Raw genomic sequence first — 23,114 nt, forward strand, 5'->3', positions numbered from 1 at the left:
AAGAGTCTGCCTAAGGCTAAGGTGAAGAGACTCAGATTAATTATATTAACGAAGGAAGTCTCAGAAATGCCTGTCATAGACTTTCTTCTCTGGTTAAGTCTCATGAAGAGCATTTTAAACAAGCATAGCAAGCTGAGAAGTGGAAAAATACAAAATATATCTTTGCAGATCGAAGGGGCACCAGGAAGTGAAATGGAGCTGAATCCTGTGTTCAAGGAAATCACAAATTAAGGCAGTGGGACTTTGGGGCAAGATCCTACCCAGCTAAATTTAGATCCAGGCACGGGTGGTACATACCTTTAATCCCACATGGCAAAGACAGGAAGACCTCTGAGTTCCAAGACAGCCTAGAACATGTTCTAGGTGAAGAAAAATTTAAATTGATGCTTGTTGGTCTACACCTTTAACCCCAGTGTTTAGGAGACACACATGCTGGTCTCTCGAGTTCAAGGTCAATCTATAGAGCAAAGTTTCAGGAAAGCCAAGCTTAGGCAGGGAGGGAGTTGGAAAACAGAAAGCTGGTAACGGAATGAAGGGAGCCATGTTCCAGCCCCAGAAAGCAGCAGAACTCGGCAGCTCTGGCTTTGGAGTGAAAAATAGAGGGGACTGCTGGGAAAATTGATGCTGGTCAGATGGAGCTAAGGAATTAGAGGTGATTAAGAAGAGACCAGCATGACTGAGGTGAAATCTTCTGGGAGGTATTCTCTGAGAGCACAAAGCAACTGTGTTCCAGCGATAGCCAACGTTGTACCTTGTGCTACAGCTGTACTTGTTAATATGTCACCCAGGCAGTACTGATTTTAAAGACATAAAGGAGTCATGAATGCAGCTGAGGCTTGGCATTGTGAGAGGCCACTCACTGGTGAAGGTGTAGCCTTAGTTGTTGTTCACATCCCAGAACTGAAGGGGTCATGCAAAGGATTTGAGTCTTGGCACCATGAAGACAGCTATCAGAGACTATTGATGAGGTCTAGGTGCAGAGGAAGACCCCCACCATATGGGAGATGCCAGTACCATGGGCTGATCACCAAGAACAGCAAGGGGGGTGGAGTGGATCAACCTAAGGTTAGAGGGCTACAGAGGGCAGAGCTTGAGAAGTGACACCAACCCTTTGGAGGAGCCATCTCAAACATTGAAACAAGAAGCTGTAACACTGAAACTAACTTGGAGACCCCAAGATTTTCAAGATGCCAGAGCCATAGGCTATCTGCTGAGGAAAGCTGCTAACAGGGAGTGGAAACAGCCCAGGAAGAGAAGTTTGTTGCAGTCAACAAAGATGAAAAAGGAGTTGGAGATCTAAAAACTGCTTTGACATCAGACATGGAGATGCCGAGTTTAAAGTTTGCCCAGGTGGTTTCTTGTCTTGCTTTGGGGATTACAGTAAAGTGATTGGATGGATCTCAGAAGAGACTTTGAAGTTTAGACTTTTACCATTGCTGAGGCTGCTACAGAATAGAAAATGAGGACTTTGGAAATTGGACTAAATGTACTTTTTATTATGCTATGGCTAGATATAGCCCCATAGGCTCCTGTGTTTGAACAAGCCTATGGGGGTTAGGGAGTGGAATGTGATGGTTTGTATGTGCTTGGCTCAGGGAGTGGCACTATTTGGAAGTATGGCCCTGTTGAAGTAGGCGTGTCACTGGGGGTGTGGGCTAGCTGCCTTCAGATGAAGATGTAGAACTCTCAGCTCTTCCTGCACCATGCCTGCCTGGATACGGCCAAGCTCCTGCCTTGATGATAAAGGACAGAACCTCTGAGCCTGTAAGTCAGCCCCAAATAAATGTCCTTTATAAGAGTTGCCTTGGTCATGGTGTCTGTTCACAGCAGTAAAACCCTAACTAAAATACACACACACACACACACACACACACACACACACACACATCACATCACATCACATCACATATAAACACCCGTTCTCCCTACCATTGACATTGTGCATCAATCCTGAACCTCAGGCATGACAGGTAACCTCTCTTCTACTGAGGTAAATCTCCAGCTCTAAAGAATGACTTGAAGGGCCAGATTGCTCACTGGAAAGCACCTTCGCCAAACCTGACAATCTCAGTTCAGTCACCAAGGCTCATATACTGACTCCCTTGTTAGAGTTCTCTGATCTCCACCCTCACCACCAAGCAAATGGAAATATAATTTAAAAAAAATTAAAATACCTAAATTCTATACCTAAAAATTTTAAAAATTAAAATTTAAAATTTAAAAATTTAAAAAAATTTAAAAAAATGTAAAATACCTAAACAATATAGAAATATCTTTTTCTTATAGAAACAGCTCAAAGACCTTACAGACTAGGTCTCAGGTTGTATTCAAAAGTGTATGTTAAAGTTTGAAGTTTAGGCATAGTGACGCAAGCCTGTAGCACTCGGAAGAGAGACGGGACAATTGCAAGTTCAAAGGCAGCTTTATCTGTAGTTGTAAAAATATAAAACTAAATCACTGTCTTTTAATCCCCCACTAGGTCTACACCACAGTGCCCCATGATACCTGGTAGATATCTTGCCAGAAGCACACATCTCAATTCCACAGCAGCCCAATGTCTCTAGAAGCCCCACTCTTTCTTTTTCTTTTTTTTTTTTTTTTTTTTTTTTTTTTTCGGAGCTGGGGACCAACCAGGGCCTTATGCTTCCTAGGCAAGCTCTACCACTGAGCTAAATCCCCAACCCCTTGCCCCCACTCTTTCTTACACTTAAATCGCTACATGAAAGAACACACAACACAGCAACCTCTGACCCAATTGATAAGATATAATTGTCCACCTACACATACAAAGCCCTGTACACATTCATCCCTTAAGAACATTCATAACAACCTATAAAGGTACAGCAGGGAATCTTAACGTCAGCCTCCTTTGTTGTCCCGAGGATACTCTCTCGTCTCTTCCTCCTCTTCCTTCAAACTTCTCTCCCACCCATCCTTCCTTCTCTTCCAATGACAGGCCTCCTTCTATCCTGTACCTGCCCCTCACCTGTATTTTACAAATTCATTGGGGAGAAGGTTCTGATGAAGTCACCCAAGTCCTTGCGGCAGTGGAATTAGCATCAAAATACAGATAACTCCAGGGCAAACCACAACATTTATCTGCAGAGCAAGATCCTACCTCCAGCAAAAAGGTGGAGATGTAACACAGTAACACACTTTGTAAACAGGCAGCTTTACTGCCTTTTAATGTGTGGTATTCCATAAATTGGGGCTGCATTTTTTTCTTTTTCTTAGAGATGAAATATACATAGCCCACGCTGGCCTCTACCTTAGATTTTATATCAGCGTCTCAAAACTAAGATTAGACTTATTTGCTATTGTAGCTTCAATCAGTTCTCTCTCTCTCTCTCTCTCGGTATTAGGGATGGGTGGCACTGAAGCCAGGGCCTCACACAGCTAGGAAAGTGCTCTAATCCTGCTTCTTTAGCCTTTCAAGTAACTAAGATTATATATAGGACGCAAGATTTTCTTTTTTTGTTGAGAGAGAGAGAGAGAGAGAGAGAACGAACTTATGAGTGTAGGTGCTGACAAAGTCCAGAAAAGAAAGCTTCCTCCAGAGCTAGAGTTCTAGGTAGTTGTGAGGTGCCTGACATGGGAACTTGAGGCCTCTGAAACAGTTATTTGAAGTTTTAACCACTGAGTCATCTCTCTAATCCTCCATACGCACATCCTGTGTTTTTATTTTGTTTGGTGTTTTTGTTTTTTGTTTTTTGTTTTTCAAAACAGAGTTCCTCTGTATAACCCTAGCTGTCCTAGAATTTGCTTAGTAGATCATGGTCTCAAACTCAGAGATCCCTTTGCAGAGTGCAGAGCACATGTTAAAGACGTGTGCTAGGATAATGACTTACATGGCAGAAATTGTCAGAGTGAATCTTATTTCTCTGCATGCTAAACCCCACATGTAAAGTGAATTAGATTTCAAAAGAATGTTATCTGAATAAACAAAGAAGAAAGATAATAGAACACCACCTAAAGCCCCCCTTGCTCATATCTCCTGTGGATCCCACAGACCTCCCCTCCTAACCTTCCCTTCACAACTTGTTGCTTTATTCCAGGCCCCAACTCCAGCATGCTCTTTCCTATTGATCCATAGGCTATCCAGTCAGGAAAGCAGGTAGGTTGTCTGTAGATCTTAACCTCTCTTTCTATCCAACCAACCAGACTCATCCCCATTCCTAAATGTCAGCTACCAAATTTACCTGGAATTCCCAGTGGCCACGACTATCAGGTCCAAAGGATATTTCCTAGCAGGCAACACACAACCATCATACTCCCCAAAAATCAAGAGGGGAAACAAAAAACAAGGACCAAAACACATACCCAACCAAAACAAATCAAGAAATTAGCACCTCATCCTGTAATTATCCCACTTCCAGATGCCTAGAAGCCATTGTAAAAATACAATGTCAGCCGGGACAGTATGTTCCCACCAGAGCCAGCCATCCTACCACAGCAGAGCCTGGAGATGTCAATGCAGCTAAAGCAAAAGAAGAAAAATCTAAAACTGTGTATATGAATATGGTAGAGGTCCTTACAGAGTAAATTAATAAATCTCTTAGGGAACTCCAGGAAAACACAAACAGTAGAAGAAAATAAATAAAGCTATTCAACCCCTGAAAAAGGAAATAGAATCAATAAAGAACACTGAAACTCAGAGAACTCAGGAGACTAAAACTTTAGGAATTTGGGCAGAAACTATATACACAGGTGAGCTTTACCAACAGAATACAGAGATAGAATAGAGAATCCCAGACATCGAAGATACAATAGAAGAAATACACTGATCAAATAAAACCATTTAAATCTAAAAATCTCCTGACACAAAACATCCAGGAAATCTGGGCTACTATGAAAAGGCAAAACAAACCTATAGGAATAGTAGAAAGAGAAGAATCCCAGCTTAAAAACCCAGAAAATATTTTCAAAAAAATCATAGAAGAAAAACTCCCTAACTGGAAGAAAAGGATACCTATAAAGATACAAGAAGCTTAAAGAACACCGAATAAATTGAACCGGAAAAGAAAGTCTTCTTAGAACATAATAATAAAAACACTAAATGTATAGAACAAAGAAAGAGTATTGAAAGCTGAAAGGGATAAAGACAAAGTAATATACTCGACCTATTAGAATTATACCTGACTGTTCAATGGAGACTCTGAAGGTTTAATAGGGATGGCCCTCATAGACTCATGTATTTGTGTAATGAGAGTTTTGGTTTCTTTAAAAACTCAGATATGTTATGTCAATGTGTTTTTGTTTCAATTCCAGGTGTAAAATAAGAGGCTGATTCGCAGCAGGTGATTATGATTTGCCTTGAGCCCTAGCAGGGGCATAATCTTTGCCAGCTGCAGATAGTTAAATTCTGGAGACTCTGGAGAGAGTACAAATGCTAGAACCCTGAAGGCAGCTGCTGCTCCCCACTGCTGCTTCTGGTTGCTATTGTGGTTTGCCAAGTGTTTGAGAGCAAAGAGATGAGGAGGAATTGGAGCTATCCTGATGACGAAGATTGAACTTGCCTCGAGGACCGAACACTCCTAATAAATAGGAAGTAGCCTATAGAGATATACCCTTTCTAACCTTCTTTCTCTCCTATAGTATTGAGAGGTTGGGAGGAATTAGGGTGGAATAAGGATAAAAGGGAGATAGAAGTATTAAGAACTCAATAAAATAGACCAAAAATAGCCCCTACATGTTTGAATGCTTGACCCACAGGGAGTAGCACTATAAGGAGATAATGACCTTGTTAGAGTAAGTATGTCACTGTGGGGGGTAGGGAGGCCTTCGAGGTCTCATATGTTCAGGCTATGCTCAATATGGTACACAGTCTCCCTCTGCTACCTTCACATCAAGATGTAGAACTCTCTCAGATCCTTCTCCAGCACCATGTTCTGCCTGCATGCTGCCATGTTTCCTGCTATGCTGATAATGATGCTATGATGAACCTGTGATCTGTAGGCCAGCTCAATTAAATATTTTCCTTTAGAAGAGTTGCCATGGTCATGATTTCTCTTCACAGCAATAGAACCACAAACACACACTCTAAAAGCCAGAAGGGCCTGGACAGATGTGCTACAGACTCAGATGAGAGACCACAGATGATAGCTAAGATACTGACCCAAACTTTCATTAACCATAGATGGATAAAATAATATTCCATGGTAGCTGAGTGGTGCCAATGCATGCCTTTAAATCCAGTGCTCAGGAGACAGAGACAAACAGATCTGTATGAGGCCAGCGTGGACTACAGAATGAGTTCCCAGATAGCCAGAGCCCTGGGTTCAGTCCCCAGCTCTGAAAAAAAGGAAAAAAAAAAAATAGCCAGAGCCCTAGAGACTCTGTCTTGAAAACCAGTAAGAAAAAAAATATTCCATGATAAAGCCAAATTTAAACAATATTTATATACAAATTTAACCCTACAGAAGGTGCTAAAAGGAAAACTCCAACATAAGGAGTATAACTATAGCCATGAAAATACAATAAAGAAACAATCCTAGATTAACAAAATCAAAAGAGGGGGCTGGAGAGATGGCTCAGCAGTTAAGAGCACTGACTGCTCTTCCAGAGGTCCTGAGTTCAATTCCCAGCAACCACATGGTGGCTCACAACCATCTGTAATGAGATCTGATGCCCTCTTCTGGTGTTTCTGAAGACAGCTACAGTATACTCAAATACATAAAATAAACCTTAAAAAAAAATTCTTTAACAAAATCAAAAGAAGAGAAATACACACACACACACACCAAAATAAAAGAAATTATCAGTCATTGGTCATTGATATCTCTCAATATCAATGGTCTCAATTCTCCAATAAAAAAACAGGGAGTAACAGAATGTGAAAGCAGAAACTTTCAAGAAGCTTACCTCAACATGAAGGATAAACATTACCTCAGGGTAAAGGGTTGGAAAAAAAATATTCCAAGCAAATATTCCAGAAAGCAAGCTGGTGTTATATTTTAATATTTGTTAATTAGTTAGATTGTAATATCTAACAAAATAGACTTCAAATCAAAACTTGTCAGAAGAGAAAGGAATGAACACTACATACTTAAAGGAAATGAAACTGCTGGACATCATGATGCATGCCTTTAGTCTCAGCACTTGGGAAGCAGAGGCAGGAGGATTTTTAATGAGTTTGAGTCTAGTGTGGTTTACATAGAAGATTCTAGGAGATGTTTTTAAAGAAGGAAGGGAGGAGGAAGAAGCGACAACAACAATGACAAAGGAGAAGAAGAAAGGGAGGGAGGGAGGAAGAAGGAAGAAATGGAGATAGAAAGAAAGGGAGATAGAAAGGAAGATAGAGGGGAGGAGGGAGGGAGAGAGGGAGGATGGGAAGCAAAAAAGGAACACTACTGTTGCTTAAGTTACATATTGACCCTCACACACTGACAGTGGAAGACTTTAATATTCTGTTCTCACCAATGGGCAAGTCATCCAGGTAGAAACTAAACACAGAAATGCTGCAGTTAACTGACTTATATAAACCAATAACATATTTTTCGGTGTTTTGGAGACACTGCAGGATGAAGTTAGGCTTCTTAGTAGCAGGTATCAGACTCTGAAGGACCAAATTCCAAACCTGCTTTACAGAGACTATTGTTATACAAAAGGCACTTTTAGTATGTCTATTTTCCACATACCAAAATCTCTAATCTGATCTAGGAGTTGTTAAGGGAAACATTACCTAAGCAATTCCCAGCCATACAAGACTTCCTGATTTGCCAAGTATGTCTGAGGACTACATTATGCAAAGGCTCTATGAATATTTCAGAAGAGTAATTCCATAAACTTCAGATAACAACCACTGACTATTTTTAAAAGGCTACTTCAAAGCCTAGGTGCCATCACTCTGGAATTCATCCTGAAGAAAATTTTAAGTCTGTTAAAATTCTGCTATAGATGTTTGACGACTATTTCACTAAAACATAATAATACACTTTCTTCTGCACCTCATGGAATGTTCTCCAAAATTGACCACATACTCAGACACAAAATAACCCTCAACAAATACAAAAGAATGGAGATAACTCCCTGCTTTCTATCAGATTACTGGGACTAAAGCTGGATTTCAACAATAACAGAAAGCTTGTAAACTCATGGGAACTGACCAACTCTCTACTGAGTGAAAAACAGGCCAAAAGGTAAAGGAAAAAAAGAATTAAAGTTTTTCTAAAAAGGCCAGGGCAGATTTGCGTGTCTACCCCTCTTCCAACCCCACAGCTACAGATCTACCAAGACAGGCTCCAGACAGAGAAACACGGACCAGTTAACACAAGATAACCAGACAGCAAGAGGCAAGCACAAGAACATAAGCGATGGAAACCAATACTACTTGGCACCATCAGAACCCAGTTCTCCCACCACAGCAAGCCCTGGATACCTCAACACAGCAGAAAACCATGCTGCTGATCTAAAAACCCATCTCATGATGATAACAGAGACTTTTACTATAAATAACTCACTGGAAGAAATACAGGAAAACACAGACAAACACGTAGAAGCCCTTAAAGAGGAAACACATAAACCCCTTAAATAAGTACATGAAAACAAAATAAAACAGGTGAAGGAATTGAACAAAGTGGTTCAAGACCTAAAAATGGAACTAGAAACAAAAGAAATCCCAAATGGAAGCAACCCTGGAAATGGAAAACCTAGGTAAAAGATCAGAAGCAACAGATGCAAGGATGGCCAACAAAATACAAAAGATAGAAGAAAGAATCTCAGGCATAGAAGATGCCACAGAAGATTTTGACATAACAGTCAAAAAAAAAATACAAAGTGTAAAAAACTCCTAACCCAAAATATCAGAAAATCCAGGACACATTGAAAAGACCAAACCTAAGAATTATAGGAATCCAACAATGTAAAGTGTTCCAACTCCAAGGAACAGAGAATATTTTCAACAAAATCATAGAAGAAAATCAAAACTGCCTGGAGTCATGTTATAATGTTATCTAATCATCTTTTCTCTTTTTAATCCTCACTCCTGCCCTGGAGAACCTGTTGACTGACTGAGCCAGCTTGGTCAAATGGTACCTCGATATTGGAGCTCCAGTAAGTGACAGTGAAGGACACCACAGGAATTGAAAGCATGTGCGAAGGAAGACGTGGGCCAGCAGTAAATAAACCTTGTAAAAAGGGACAGGGTACTGGTAAAATGCTTTCTGTATATGAGTTTAGAGATATGCTAAAAATCTAGAGGAGCGAGGATAATTCTCATAGATGCTTCATGTGGAAAGCCTCAATAACATTCGCCATTACAAGATGGCGCTGGCTTCCGCTGCGCCAGCCAGACTTCCTTTCAGGAAGCTAGCTGTGTGCGCATGTGCTAGAGTGTGTTCGCGCCAAGTCTTTGCCCACCCCGGGGCATGCCAATGAGATCATGGGTAAGCGACCAATCAGGTGTGGATGCGCCGCGCTAGGGTGTATATAAGCAACGCCATTCTGGGGCTCGGGGTCCTCCTCTTCAAGATGCAATAAACGCTTTGCTGCAGAAGGATCCTGGTGTCCTCGCGTGTTCTTGCTGGTGAGACGATAGCGTGGGACAGCTTCAAGTCTCTGTATCTCAATTAGAGATAGTTTAGTCTCTCAACTTGAGAGAGAGAATGGGTTTGAGAAAAGCAGTCCTCCCCGCCTATCTGGAGATGCTTTGGCCAAGGAGAAGGAAAACGCATGTAATCTATTTCAGAGCCCTTCTGGGGACAGGAGGAGGTCGACAGACATCCTGCTTCCTCTGGCTCCTACTAGAGGAATGCTTACATTCTGGTTTGCGGTCCCTTTGGTGGGATATCTAGTATATATATGGGCCACATGTGGGGCAGGCTCTGAATGGGTGTTCCTTCAGTCTCTATTCTAAACTTTGCCTCCCTATCCCCTTCTGTGGGTATTGTTGTTCCCCTTTTAAAGAAAGAGAGAAGCATCTGCATTTTGGTCATCATTCTTGAGTTGCATGTGGTCTGTGCATCTTGGGTAATTCCTGCATTTCGGCTAATATCCATTTGTCAATGAGTGCATACCATATGTGTTTTTCTGTGATTGGGTTACCTCACTCAGGATGATATTTTCTAGTTCCATCGATTTGCCTATGAATTTCATGAAGTCATTATTTTTGACAGCTGAGTAGTATTCCATTATGTAGATGTACCACATTTTCTGTATCCATTCCTCTGTTGAAGGGCGTCTGGGTTCTTTCCAGCTTCTGGCTATTATAAATAAGGCTGCGATGAACATAGTGGAGCATGTGTCTTTGTTGTATGTTGGAGCATCTTTTGGGTATACCTGCATGCGTTCTTGTGCTGAGCCATTTCCTTTGCCCCAACTTCCAGTATTAATAGCCCTTCTTATCATTGCTTTGTTTTCTGGCTTACAAAATTAAATGTCTAAATTATTTCCTTCAGTGCTGTGATAAAATATCTGACACAAGCAACTTAGAGAAGAAAGTATTTATTTTAGCTCACAAGTCCAGGGTACGATTATTGCAGAAAAATCAAGGCACACGGGTTGGGGATTTGGCTCAGTGGTAGAGCGCTTGCCTAGGAAGCGCAAGGTCCTGGGTTCGGTCCCCAGCCCCGAAAAAAAAAAAAAAAGAAAAAAATCAAGGCACAGAAGACTGTAATAGCTGACTGCATTACATCCACAGTCAAGAGGAAGAGAATGTGGTGTAGACAACTGTGCGTGGTGGAACCCTTTGGGAAGAATTAGGAGGCGTGGCCGAGTTACAGGAGGTGTGTCCTTCAGGGTGGGCTGTGAGGCTTCAAACACTCATGTTATTCTCAGTTACCTCCCTCTTTGCCACCTACTTTTGGGTTAGATTTAAGCTCTCGGCTACTGCTCCAGCACCATGTATTCCTGTCTGCTACCATGCTCCTCACCATAATGGCCCTGGTGGTCATCGAGCCATGGACTACAATCCTCTGGAATTGTGAGCCCTAAATTAAATGCTTTCTTTTATAAGCTGCCTTAGTCATGGTGTTTTGTCACAGCCATAGAAAAGCAACAGAGACAGAGAGTGATACATGCTGGTGTTCAACACGCTTTCTCCTTTTTATGTAGCCCAAGACACTAGCCAGAGAATGCTGCCAAAATATATAGGGTAGTTCGATTAAGATAATTCCTTACAGATTGGTATATACCCTTGTTACCTAGATGATTCTAGATCCTAGATCCTTTCCTGTTGACAATCTACATTAACCTCTGTGATGGTTTGTATATGCTTAGCCCAGGGAGTGGCACTATTAGGAGGCATGGTCTTGTTGGAGTAGGTGTGTCACTGTGGGCATGGGCTTTGAGACCCTCACCCTAGATGCCTGGAAGTCGGTTTTCCATTAGCAGCCTCAGGTGAAGATGTTGAACTCTTAGCTATGCCTGCACCATGCCTGCCTGGATGCTGCCATGCTCTTGCCTTGACGATAATGGACCAAACCTCTGAACCTGTAAGCCAGCCCCAATTAAATGTTGTCTGTATAAGACTTGCCTTGATTATGGTGTCCGTTCACAGCAGTAAAACCCTAACTAAGACAACCTCCATGCCATTTGTTGTGTGTTACACAAATGAGTTGCCTCGAAATAAAAATACAGAAAAGCTTAGCTCAGTTGTAGGGTGACTAGCATGTGAAGGACCCTAGGCTCAAATATTGTCACAAAAAAAATTTTAAAAAATGAAAGTGAGTCAATTGGGCATGGTGGCTCATACCTTTAATCTCAGCTCTACGAAAGTAAAAGTGGAAGGATTGGTGTGGGGGCGGTTACAGGTAAGTTTAAATCATACACTTGAGGCTGTCTCAATAGACAAATGGTAAACTGGCGTGATAGCACATCTCTGATAATCCCAATGCTGTTTGAAGTAAGAAACAGGAGAATCTTGAGTGTTCAGGCCAGCTTTGGCTACCTAGTAAAAACAGTTTCAAAACAATAAAAATAAATGCAACACTCATTTCCATATATACAAAGATTAGTTCTTCCGATAAACAGGGACTGAAGAAAAATAAAAAAGCTGGGCAGAGGGGTGCAGCACTTGGGAGGAAGAGGCAGGAGTATCTCTGTGAGTTCAAGGCTAGCCTGGTCTACATAGAGAGTTCTGGGACAGCCAGAGCTACATAGTAAGACCTTGTTCCAAAACAATAAAACGAAATAAAGAAGATACCTTGAAGAGAACTATGGAGATGATATGGAAGCTATGAGTGGTTGATAGACAGACACCGGGGAACTTGTGATCCTGGGTCTGGAGAGTGGAAGGCAATACGGATACTGTGCACATTATTTTTAGTCATTACAACTGTAATGAGGCCCATCCATTTTGTATCTTGCTTTAACAATTTCTATTAATTAGTAGAATTCCACATTAGACACTAAACTATGAGTGATTATCAGTTTTCTCCAGTTATCTATGCTCAGGAGAGGAAAAACAGGTAGGGATGGTAGCATGGGATCAGTAGTAACCTAACAGCAAAGTCTGAGGACCCCGGAGCTGAGGACCGAACCCAGGGCCTTGTGCTTGCTAGGCAAGCGCTCTACCACTGAGCTAAATCCCCAACACCCCACAACAAAGTCTTACTATGGCATTCCATTTTCTTTAAAATCACCACTAGACAGAACCCATGAAAAACACGTGAAAGCCACAGGTCTAATTCCTGATATCACCAATACACTAAATAAATACTAGATCTTTGAAAGTGCTAGCCAATAGGTCAGCACACTTCCAGGTAGATAGTCGTACTGTTAAATATAGAGTGTATTCTTAAAGAATTAAAAGACAAAATCATCAGATAGAACTGTGGTTCTCAACTTATGGGTCATATCCTTTTGGGGGTCAAACGATCCTTTCATAGGGGTCACCTAAGACCATCAGAAAACACAAATATTTACATTACTTATCATAACAGTAGTAAAATTAGTTATGAAGTAGCAATAAAAATAATATTACAATTGGGGATCACCAGGTGGATCCTGAGAGGTGAAGCAGAGCAATGCAAGAACAATGTGCTTAGACAAGAGACAGACTCTTGGGAGGCAGGCTTCTGGAAACAACTGGTTTATTGGGGTGGGGACAAAGACTTTGAACCTTTGTGGTGTGTGGGAGTTATTGGGTGATGGTTGAGGCTGAGGATGCCTCATTTGCATAAGGAAGAATTCCAGGTGCTTGCTGAACTTGACCTTATAAGGAGAGAGGAAGTTTAACTTGTCAGCAACCAACTACCTGACTTCCTCTGGTGTAGGCAGAGGTGGGGAGCACGGAGCTGTGTGATCTGAAACATGCAGGCTGAGGCAGGAGAAAGAGTGGTTCCACTTTCCATTGGCGTTGGAGATATATATATATATTATGATAAAGAGTCTGATCCTTAAAAACCTTATAGTCATAAGGAAATGAAGGACTAAGGAAAAACTAATTACAAAATGTGGCAGATGCAGAATCATTACAGAGAGTAAATCTCTGTAGCGAGTTTCTCTTTCTGTAGATTACACTAAGTAAGTCCAATAGAAGTTTCCTCGAATACTGTCTAAGAAACTGGTATATTGCCTGAGGTAGACAGAAGTGATGGGCAGCACCAGTGTTGCAGGTAGAAAGCAAAGAGAGCGAAGATGTCGACACGAGAACACAGGTATATATCCAAAGAGCGGAAATGAACTGGAAGAGCACAAAGCAAATCTGGGGAGATGGAAGCTATAGGGATAGAAAACAGAGGACCCGTATGTGATTCGGGAATAGATCAGTCAGAGTTCTCTAGAGTCACAGAACGTATGGAATGTCTCTATAGATTAAGAGAATTTATTGTAATGGCTTACAGTCTGCAGTCCAACTAACCCAACAATAGACAGCTGTGAATGAGAAGTCCAAGAAACTAGTAGTTTCTCAGTCCCATGAGGCTGTTCTCAGCTGCCCTTCTGTACAAGCTGGAATCCTGAAGTAGGTTCCAACAGATGTGCTGGCAAGCGGGTGCAAGCAGATGAAGCAGAAAGAGCCTTCCTTCTTCCAATGTCCTTATGTAGGCCTCCAGCAGAAGGTATGGCCAAGATTAAAGGTGTGTACCACCAGGCCTGGTGTAGTGGCTATTCCTGGTTGTCAACTTGCCTATATCTGGAGTGAACTACAATCCAGAACTGGAAGGCTCACCCGTGATCCTGATCTTGAGGCTGGGAGATACAAGTTTCTGGCCTGGATCTTGGCATGGAGATCTTGAAGTACAGTAGCTATGAATCCCAGGAAACTAAGGCAGGAGCTCTCTGAGTTCAAGGTCATCTGGGACAAAGCAAGTCCCAGATCCAGGCATGGTGGTACACACCTTTAATCTGGGACACACCTTCTGCTGGTGACCTACATAAGGACATTGGAAGGAGGAAGATTCTTCTTCACCTGCCTGCCTTGTGGGACTGAGCCACTGCTAGATCCTTGGATGTCCATTCGCAGCTGCTGGTGGCCATTGTTGGGGAGTTGGACTACAGACTGTAAGTCATCAACCAATTCCCTTACTGTATAGAGACTACCCATAAGTTTTAAGACTCTAGAGAATCCTGACTAATACATCTGGATTTGGGACTTGCTCTGTCCCAGGCTGGCCTTGAACTCAGAGATCTGCTTCCCTCGGTCTCCTGGGATTAAAGATGTACGTGTATTACCTTGCCTGGGTCTAAGCTTTTCAAGGTCGCTATGCCTCAAGATCTTCATGTCAAGATCTGAGTCAGAAGCCTGTGTGTCTCAAGATCTGGATCATAGGTTCTATTTCTGGATTGTGGTTCATTTCAGAGGTAGTCAAAATGACAACCAGGAATAGCCAATGCAAGGGGGTAAAGCCATCAATCCTGATGGCCTAAATTTGATGTCCAAGGCCCACAAGGCAGAAGGAGAGAATCAACTCCTACAGGCTGCCATCTGATCTCCACACACGCAGCACGGCGTGCGTGTTCTCACACAGACACTAAAGTAACTTACAACTTTTTAAAGAACTAGAATGAAGAAAATGCAAATAAAATCAGAGTTTAGGGATTGGCTCCATTAGCAATTAATAAGATAGTGACAAACATTTTTGTGTCAGAGCGTGCCTGGCAAACGTGTAAGGAATGTGCTTAAAAGGCATGAGTACATGTTAATTCCAGTTCATCTGAACACCAACATGGACCACACATTGGGATTAAAGGAAGTCTGGGAATTACATTTTAGTAATAAAAATGGATGATGGTTTATGAGGGAAAGAAAAGAGGGTTGGAAAAGATGCTGGAGTAAGTGCTGAGACTAGATGACTGTTAATGTGTCACCAAGTAGAAGCAAGTTTCAAGAAGCAAGTAGAAACACAAATAGATTTGTGTTTGCCACATGCTGTTGACATGGCAAAGCTGATGTGATACGTCTATCCTGTTTCCTGATTCCTCCTGTAGTTGTTACAAGCTATTAACATGACTAGTATATTAGAACAAGCCCTTAGGATAAACTGCCACACAGATTTATATATGACACATTCTGCCCTTTAATACACGGGGAGTTGATCTGAAAGACTGGCTGTTCAAGGGTTCAAATCATCTCCATTGCACAACATGGAATGAGCAATCACAGGATAGCTCTCCCCAGGTCCGTGTCAAAGAAACAGGGTTTTCCAGACATGACAGAGATGTCTCACAAATGAACTCATAGCTGGTATGACTGCATGCACAACACCTGCTACAAGATCCATTCGGCCAAAAGTCCAGCATGATTGGAGGACAGACTCATGAAGGTCTAGTCATAGCTAAGGAGCTATGTAAAATTCACAGCCGCTCATGTTCTAGGATGAGGTCATAAGCCCTTACACATATTTGCAGCATTAAGTAGATTCAGGGGGCTAAAGACATGGTTCAATGTTTCAGAGTATTTGTTTTACAGAGAGCTGGGGTACAACCTACATATTGGCTCACATTTGTCCATAATTCCTGAATAAAAAGAGGACATGGCTGCTCCAAGGGATGGTTGAGAAGAAGGGTTTTATTGTAGATATGAGAAAGGGCACAGCTAGAGGCATCTGAAAGAGTCCAGAGCAGAGAGAATTGTGGACGAAACATGAGTAGTAGACTGAACTGGACCATAAGAGGAGAGATGGGGAGAGGGAGAGTATTGTGTTTTATAAAACAGTGGCAATGGTGCAGTTGAAGAGAGCACCTGGGCAGACCCATGTCGAGGCATTTCCTCTGACAAATAAGGCCAGATTTAATATAAAAGTTTGTTGGTGAGAAGGGAAGGGAGAGAGGGAAGAGGAAGAGGGAGGGAAGATGAGAGGCTGGCTGGGGACATATGGGGGAGAAAAAGAGAGAAACAGAGAGAGACAGAGAAGTAAAGATGGGGGGGAAGAAGGGGGAGAAGAAGGAGAAGGGTGAGGAGGAGAGAGGGGAAGCAGACCAAGAGCCAAGAGCACAGAAGCAAGAGAACCAAGAATGGCAGGGTTATATAGGAATCAGAAGCTAGGGGCAGTTGGGCATTAGTGGCACAGGCCTTTAATTCAGCCCTTGGGAGGCAGAGGAAGGTGTATCTGTGAGTTCGAGGCTACCCTGGTTTACAGAGCAGGTTTCAGGGCAGTGAGGACTATACAGAGAAACCTGTCTTGGGGAGCTGGGGAGAAGCAAAGCGGGCTAGGTGGGTTTAGGGTGGGGCCGGGAGTGAGAAGAACTGAAAGGAGCTACTGGTACTGAGGGCGTCTGTGGACACTTCGGGATGCTCATAGGCACCACAGTTAGCCATTTGTCCTACGTTTTTCAGGACCTGACATTTGTTGATAAGGTGAACTCTCTTCTGCTTTTTAGCTGAAATTTGGGCAATATTGTCAGGGACTCAGGAAGACAGGAGTGTTGGTCAAAGGCATGGAAGGGAGAGAGGAGGCTGGGGGATATCTGTTTCACTAGATGCACATCTAGTTTGCATCTGTTTCCAGCGAGTTCATGCCTCACTGGTTCTGATTTGGAGCAGTTTACCATCTTCAGTTGATTGGAAACCTGTTGGGAGAGATATAGACTAGGGACAGAAAGTAAAGTTAAGGAGGATAATCTTTATCTTTGGTGTACACCTGAAACTTCCAGACCTGTACTACTGGTAATTAAGGTACAGAAATAGTCCCAAGACTAGATGAAGCAGACAGAGGGACAGAGGGAGAAAGCAGAGTGTGTATGTGGTGGGTGGCGCAGGACACATGACATCCACCCTCAGGAATAGACAGTAGATTGAAAGCTGTTGATTAACGAGAATATTTATCTGGAGTGTGTTTGACCTAGATCCAATTCTTGACTACCTGAAGCATATGAGACTTTTTAAGTTTACAAAAAGATAAAATTTTAGATATACCATTATCACCACTGTTTACAATTTGTACTGAAATCCTCATTGTAGAAAAATCAGTAGCCTCACACGTTTAGTAATAGCAAAAGCTATGTTTTTGGATTAAAAGCATGAATATTCTTTTCTCTGTCTAGATGGCTCTATATATACATCTGACAGAGATCTGTTCAGCATGATAAGAAGACAAAGAAATTTAAATTTTTAGCTTGGGACTAGGATAACAGTAGTCTGTGCTTCACAAAGGCTTGACTGATAGTTTATCAGAAGTCCACTGATTAACCTTTTGGAATTTTAGTATAACAATACCATAAGAGGGAAAGAACTGAAATATTTCAATTTTTTGCATACTTTAAATCACTTTCTTGGACCCTCACAACTTACTGAAGCTTTCACATCTAGACCTTTACGGCTTATATTTACATCCCTAAATTTACTTTCTTAGTAAATTTAGTATTTCATCCTTTTTTTTTTCTGTCCCAACAATTATCATGAGACATAAGTGGTTGATTACTGAAAGCAGTCATTTCAGAGGAAGTGCTTTTAAACAAATGACTAGTAATAAAAAGTTACATTGAAATCCATTTTGTGAATTTATCTTCCAGTCTCCCTAGGAGACCTGACACCTATAGAGAAAAGCAAGTCTTAATTGTTGAACATGAAATTAACTGCCAGGCAGCTGCAGCCTTACAGAGAGGAACTGGTTTGCTTGCTCTTACTAAAACAAGAATACTGCAGTAGCCATCAACCCCATCAGAGGTGCTGGCCTCTGTATCAGCTAAAATGGCAGAGACATACCCACCACCTAAACAGTTTCCCTAGGCTTCCAGATAGTTTCGTTGGGGTTAGTCAGTCTTCAGCTGTCACAGTGCCAGCTACCACAAAGCAGGACAGCATTGGCCTTCAGCTGCCAGACCCAGAATCTCTGGGAGATTTTCCTGTGGAGGAAGAACTTGAGAAACCTGCCTACCTTGGTGGAGCAGAGTAGGTCGGTCAACCCAACAGTGTCCACAGTCTAGGCAGGGTCCTGGTGCCAGGTGAGTCATGGGGTAGTTATTTGCCCAGTGATTCACATTACCAGAATCCAGGTGGAGTGTGTCAGGTCCAAAATAAACCTAGGACAAGTGGCTAACTGAGATGCCTACTAGCGTGTGCTAGCTCCACTCAGCTATGGCCCCTCTCAGCTCCTTACCTGGCTCTCACATAAACCTCTCCAACCCATTGGCTTTCCTTTCCTTCCTCCAGCTTTTGATTCCTGTATAGCCCTGCCATTTTGACCATGTGCTCTCTTGTATCTGTTTGGCCTCTCCTCTCTTCCTCCCACTCCCTTCCCCATTGTGGATCAGTCCAGTCTGCTGGCCATGTTCAGTCTACTTCTTTCTCTTCATGCTCTTTCGCAGACGCCTCTGACTGTACCTTCACTCATACTAACAATGAAAACCTCCTCAACCATACGCTGGAGCAGTCGTGTCTTCATTTTGTTGAGAGTCATTTATGCCTCATTGTCTTCTTTAAAAACCTTAGTTTCAGATCTTGGGACAAAGGACTGATGGTCCTCCTTGGTGGAGCAGAGTAGGTGTCTACCAAAGCAGACCTGACTTCCAGATTTTCCAGCATCCTTTAGTCCTTACCTGGCAAACCCTGCCCCCAACCCTGAACTTTCCAGATCAGCAGCTGGGCTGCCTTTTCCCCAGAGGCTCTTCCAGACATTTTAGCCTCTCCTTCTCTCTGCATGCCCGCGCGCACGCACACACACACACACACACACACACACACACACACACACACACACACACACTCTAGTCTGCCTTGAATTGGCTCATTTCACCAGCATCAGAGAAATAGCCCGTAACTTAGCATTGTCCCCTAGGAGCTGCATTCTGTCATAGGACCTTTTTTTTTTTTTTTTAAGATTTATTCATTTATTATATATAAGTACACTGTTTCTGTCTTCAGACACACCAGAAGAGGGCATCAGATCCCATTACAGATGGTTGTGAGCCACCATGTGGTTGCTGGGCATTGAACTCAGGACCTCTGGAAGAGCAGTGGGTGCTTTTTTTTTTTTAATTTTTTTTAGATTTATTTACATGAGTACACTGTAGCTATCTTCAGACACACCAGAAGAGGGCATCAGATCCCATTATAGATGGTTGTGAGCCACCATGTGGTTGCTGGGACTTGAACTCAGGACCTCTGGAAGAGCACTCAGTGCTCTTAACCGCTGAGCCATCTCTCCAGCCCGGACCTTTTTTTTTTTTTTTTTAATTAAACAATTTAAATCTAATATTCAGCAGATCTCTGAGGAATTTGAGGAAGGACCATCTATTAAATATATATGATTTTTTAAAAAAAACTTTACTGTTTTAGTTAATGGCTTTAGGCTTAACCTTGAAAATATAACAGAAGGCTGAATAAATCTTGTCCCTTTAAAATATATTACATTTGTATATAGCGTAACTACAAACATAGTTCTGATCACATTAAAGAATTTGATCAAACATTTATAAGGTGATTATTAACTTGCATGTCTTAATTATCTTTAACGGTTTACAGGAAGTTAGTAAGTTTTATAAGATTAGGATTTTACAGCTTTATCCCTGTGAACCTTAAAAATCTTGAGTTTAAGGTTTAACTGAAGATCCTTTGGCATACAATAAAACTATAAACATAGGCCACAGAGAGACTGGGAACTTCACCTTTCTGACCCTTTCATAGTGTACTTTTATAAACTATCAAGTTCTTAGATAACTCAGTTTATCCAAATAGCTAAAGCTTAATGAAGTGAGCGAAGACAAAGAAGCTAGATATACATCTTCAAGTCAATTACTGTTTACCTGAGTAAAGGTAAGGGATTTATAAACTATATTTCTTAAACATACTTTTTAGAGTTTTTTTTTAAGTTTTTTTTAGAATCCTGGGGTTGAACGGTTGGCAAAGACATAAGTAGTTATCTCTAAGTCACTTTTTGTTATCCTGAGTATACTTGCACAATCTTAGGAATTTATCACTGTGCAAAAATCCATTCTAATCCAAAATACTTTGCAGACATGCTCCTTTTCAGTCTAAAATGGAGATCAAGGATAAGAGGGCTCAGTAGAAATCAGAGGTTCTGTGATCGTTGCTTTAGTTGGGTTTGTACCATGTGGTCATCTCTATTACGATGGTGGTAACGTGTCATGACATGGGCTGTCTTTTAACCTGAGTAAGGATGGCTGCAAGCCCCATGGTTGCTTCATCCGGATGAGATCATCAGTCCAGATGAAGGCGAACCACATAGTTATTTAAGAACATTTATTTCCCTAAACAAGAGTTGAATCCAAGTTACATAAATAGTGAGTAGGTCCTTTTTTTCTAAAAATAATAATAATAATAATAATAATAATAATAATAATTCTAAATAAAGAATTGAATCACATACATTGTAACAAATTCAGGTTACCTATGTTTAACTTTTTTTATATATCAACTTTTTGCTACAAGTTTTAAACTAACTTTACAGACTTTTTTAAAAAAAACTATATTCAATGGGCTTACAAACACTAGGATAAAGAGTTTACGCAGTAGTTATAAGAGATTCCTTAGGAACAGAAAATGAAGAAATGGTAGAGATAAAATTGTCACGAGTAGAAAGTAGAAGAGATTAGAGATAAGAGCTTTTCGGAAGTGTAAAGTATAGCTGTAAGAGACCTGGTGTCATCTGTGCCGAGGCAGAAGTTATTACTGTAGGACAGAATTTGGGACTCAAGTGTGAATTTTTGGCCATTGAGCAAGTGTGCTAAGGCCAAACTGTTTTTATAATACAGCAAGTGTTGTGTTTATAAAAAGAGAGAGAGAAGGAATATGTTTGGCGGGTGTGGAGTCGGGTGGGGGAAGGTGGTGCCTCCGTGGGCCTATACTGAGGCATCCCTTCCCCCTGAGGGACCAGTCACACGATGGTATTGTATAGAATAGAGTTTATTTAGAGTATGGGGAGGGGAGTTGAGAGGGTAGTAGAGACAGAGAAAGAAGCACACACACATTCACAGAGAGAGAGAGAGAGAGAGAGAGAGAGAGAGAGAGAGAGAGAGAGAGAGAGAGAGAATATGAGTAGAGGCTGGCCATGAGCATGTGGAGAGAGGGGGAAGGGAATGGGGAGGGGGGGAAGGGACAAGAGGACAAAGCAGGAACAGGAAGGCAAGAGTGCAAGAGAAAGCAGAGCAGCCCCTTTTATAGTGAGCCAGGCACACCTGGAGGAGCTTAGACAAAATACTAACATCAAGGCTTTAATGAAATCTGTCAGACTAAGGAGGAAACTGAGTCTATAAAGGAAAAGAAAGGGTCACAACTGATCTCTGCCCAAAAGAAGGTTCCGGTAAGCTGCAAGAGGGAACTGATAGACAAGGTCACCATGAGGGACAAGGGCTGCAAGCAGGAACTCCTCTAGAGGGCAGATTTCAGTATCATACAGCCCCAGGAGAGAACTTCTGGGAGGGGGATACTAAGAGACATAAAGGACAGGGTCACAGACAGAAACTCTTCCAGAGGGAGGGTTCTAATATTTTAGAAGCCCAGAAGGATATAGGGAAGATGTGGGATTTCCCAGATAGTTCCTAGGGGGAAAGGAGGAAGAGAACAGGGTGACAATATGTAGGCCCAGGAATGTATATAAGGAAAGAGAGAGCAGGTACCTCTGAGGGGGAGGAGGTAAGAAAGAAGTCGAAATCAGGACTGGTACTAAAGGTAGGCTCTGGAGAACATAGAGAAGCTACAGGCTTCAACTCCTGAGGGAAGGCAAGAGAGCTTCAGGAAGGAACTGAGAACAAAGGGAGCAGAGGAGGGTATATGTCATGGTGAGGAGAATGTCAACCTGGCACATCTACAAGAGAACCGAGAGGGCTGTCGGAGAGAAACCTTTCAAGTCACAGAGGAGAGGTGTCACTTTCCACATGATGGAGGCCCCATCAGGCAAGAGGAGCTTTCTAGGACACTGGCGTTGTCTTTTGTAGTAGTCCAATAGAAGCAAAGCAGGCAACTCCAGAGTGACACCAGTAGGGGAGGAGAGTCCAGTGGTTAGAACAGAAGAGAAAACAGCTAAAGAGGTGGACTGGGAGAGGCTTTTGGGGGAAAGGGGCGTTCCAACTGAGGCAGAGAAGTGTCTTATTAAAGAGATGCCCAGGCGACAGGTGCCCAAGAAAGCATAGCAGGCTCTAGGAGCCAGAGACACCAAGTAGAACCTTACCAAGAAAGTGAGGAGAGGAGAGACAAATGGTTAGAGCAGGGGGAGTGAAGAAGTAGCTGAGGAAGTGGACTCTAGAGTCAAATATGGTGAGTAGCAGCAGCCAGAAGAAACAAACAATCTATACATACCTTAGGAGAATCAAATCAGCAGTTTGCTTTGGTTAGGAGAGCCCCTTGGGTTGGGGGAGCAGCATGTCATACAGTCCCTCCCGGGTTTAGGTACCAGATGACTGAAATGAAGACATAACATTTCCAAAGTGTGGTTGAGAAGAATACAGACAGGGACATCTGGAAAAGCCCAGAGCAGGGAGAGAATGAGGTGGACTAAACATGGCCAGTAGACTGAACTGAACCATGGGGTCGGGGGGAGAGAAGAGGAGAGAGAGCAAGCAGACCAAGACTCAAGAGCAGAAGACCAGGAGAGAGTTATGGCTGCAATGGCAGGAATCAAAAGCTAAGGGAAGAAAAGCAAAGCCCATGGGCTGGAGAGGGTTAGGGTAGCAGACAGAGTAAGGAGAGGTGAGAGGAACCACAGGTACTGAGTGAGCCTGGAGGCACGTCTGACACTCTGGGATGTTAATAAGCGCCACAGTTAGCCATTTCTTTGGTA

The sequence above is a fragment of the Rattus rattus genome, chromosome 4 (genome assembly GCF_011064425.1).
Source record: "Rattus rattus isolate New Zealand chromosome 4, Rrattus_CSIRO_v1, whole genome shotgun sequence".
NCBI classification, from domain to species: Eukaryota; Metazoa; Chordata; class Mammalia; order Rodentia; family Muridae; genus Rattus; species Rattus rattus.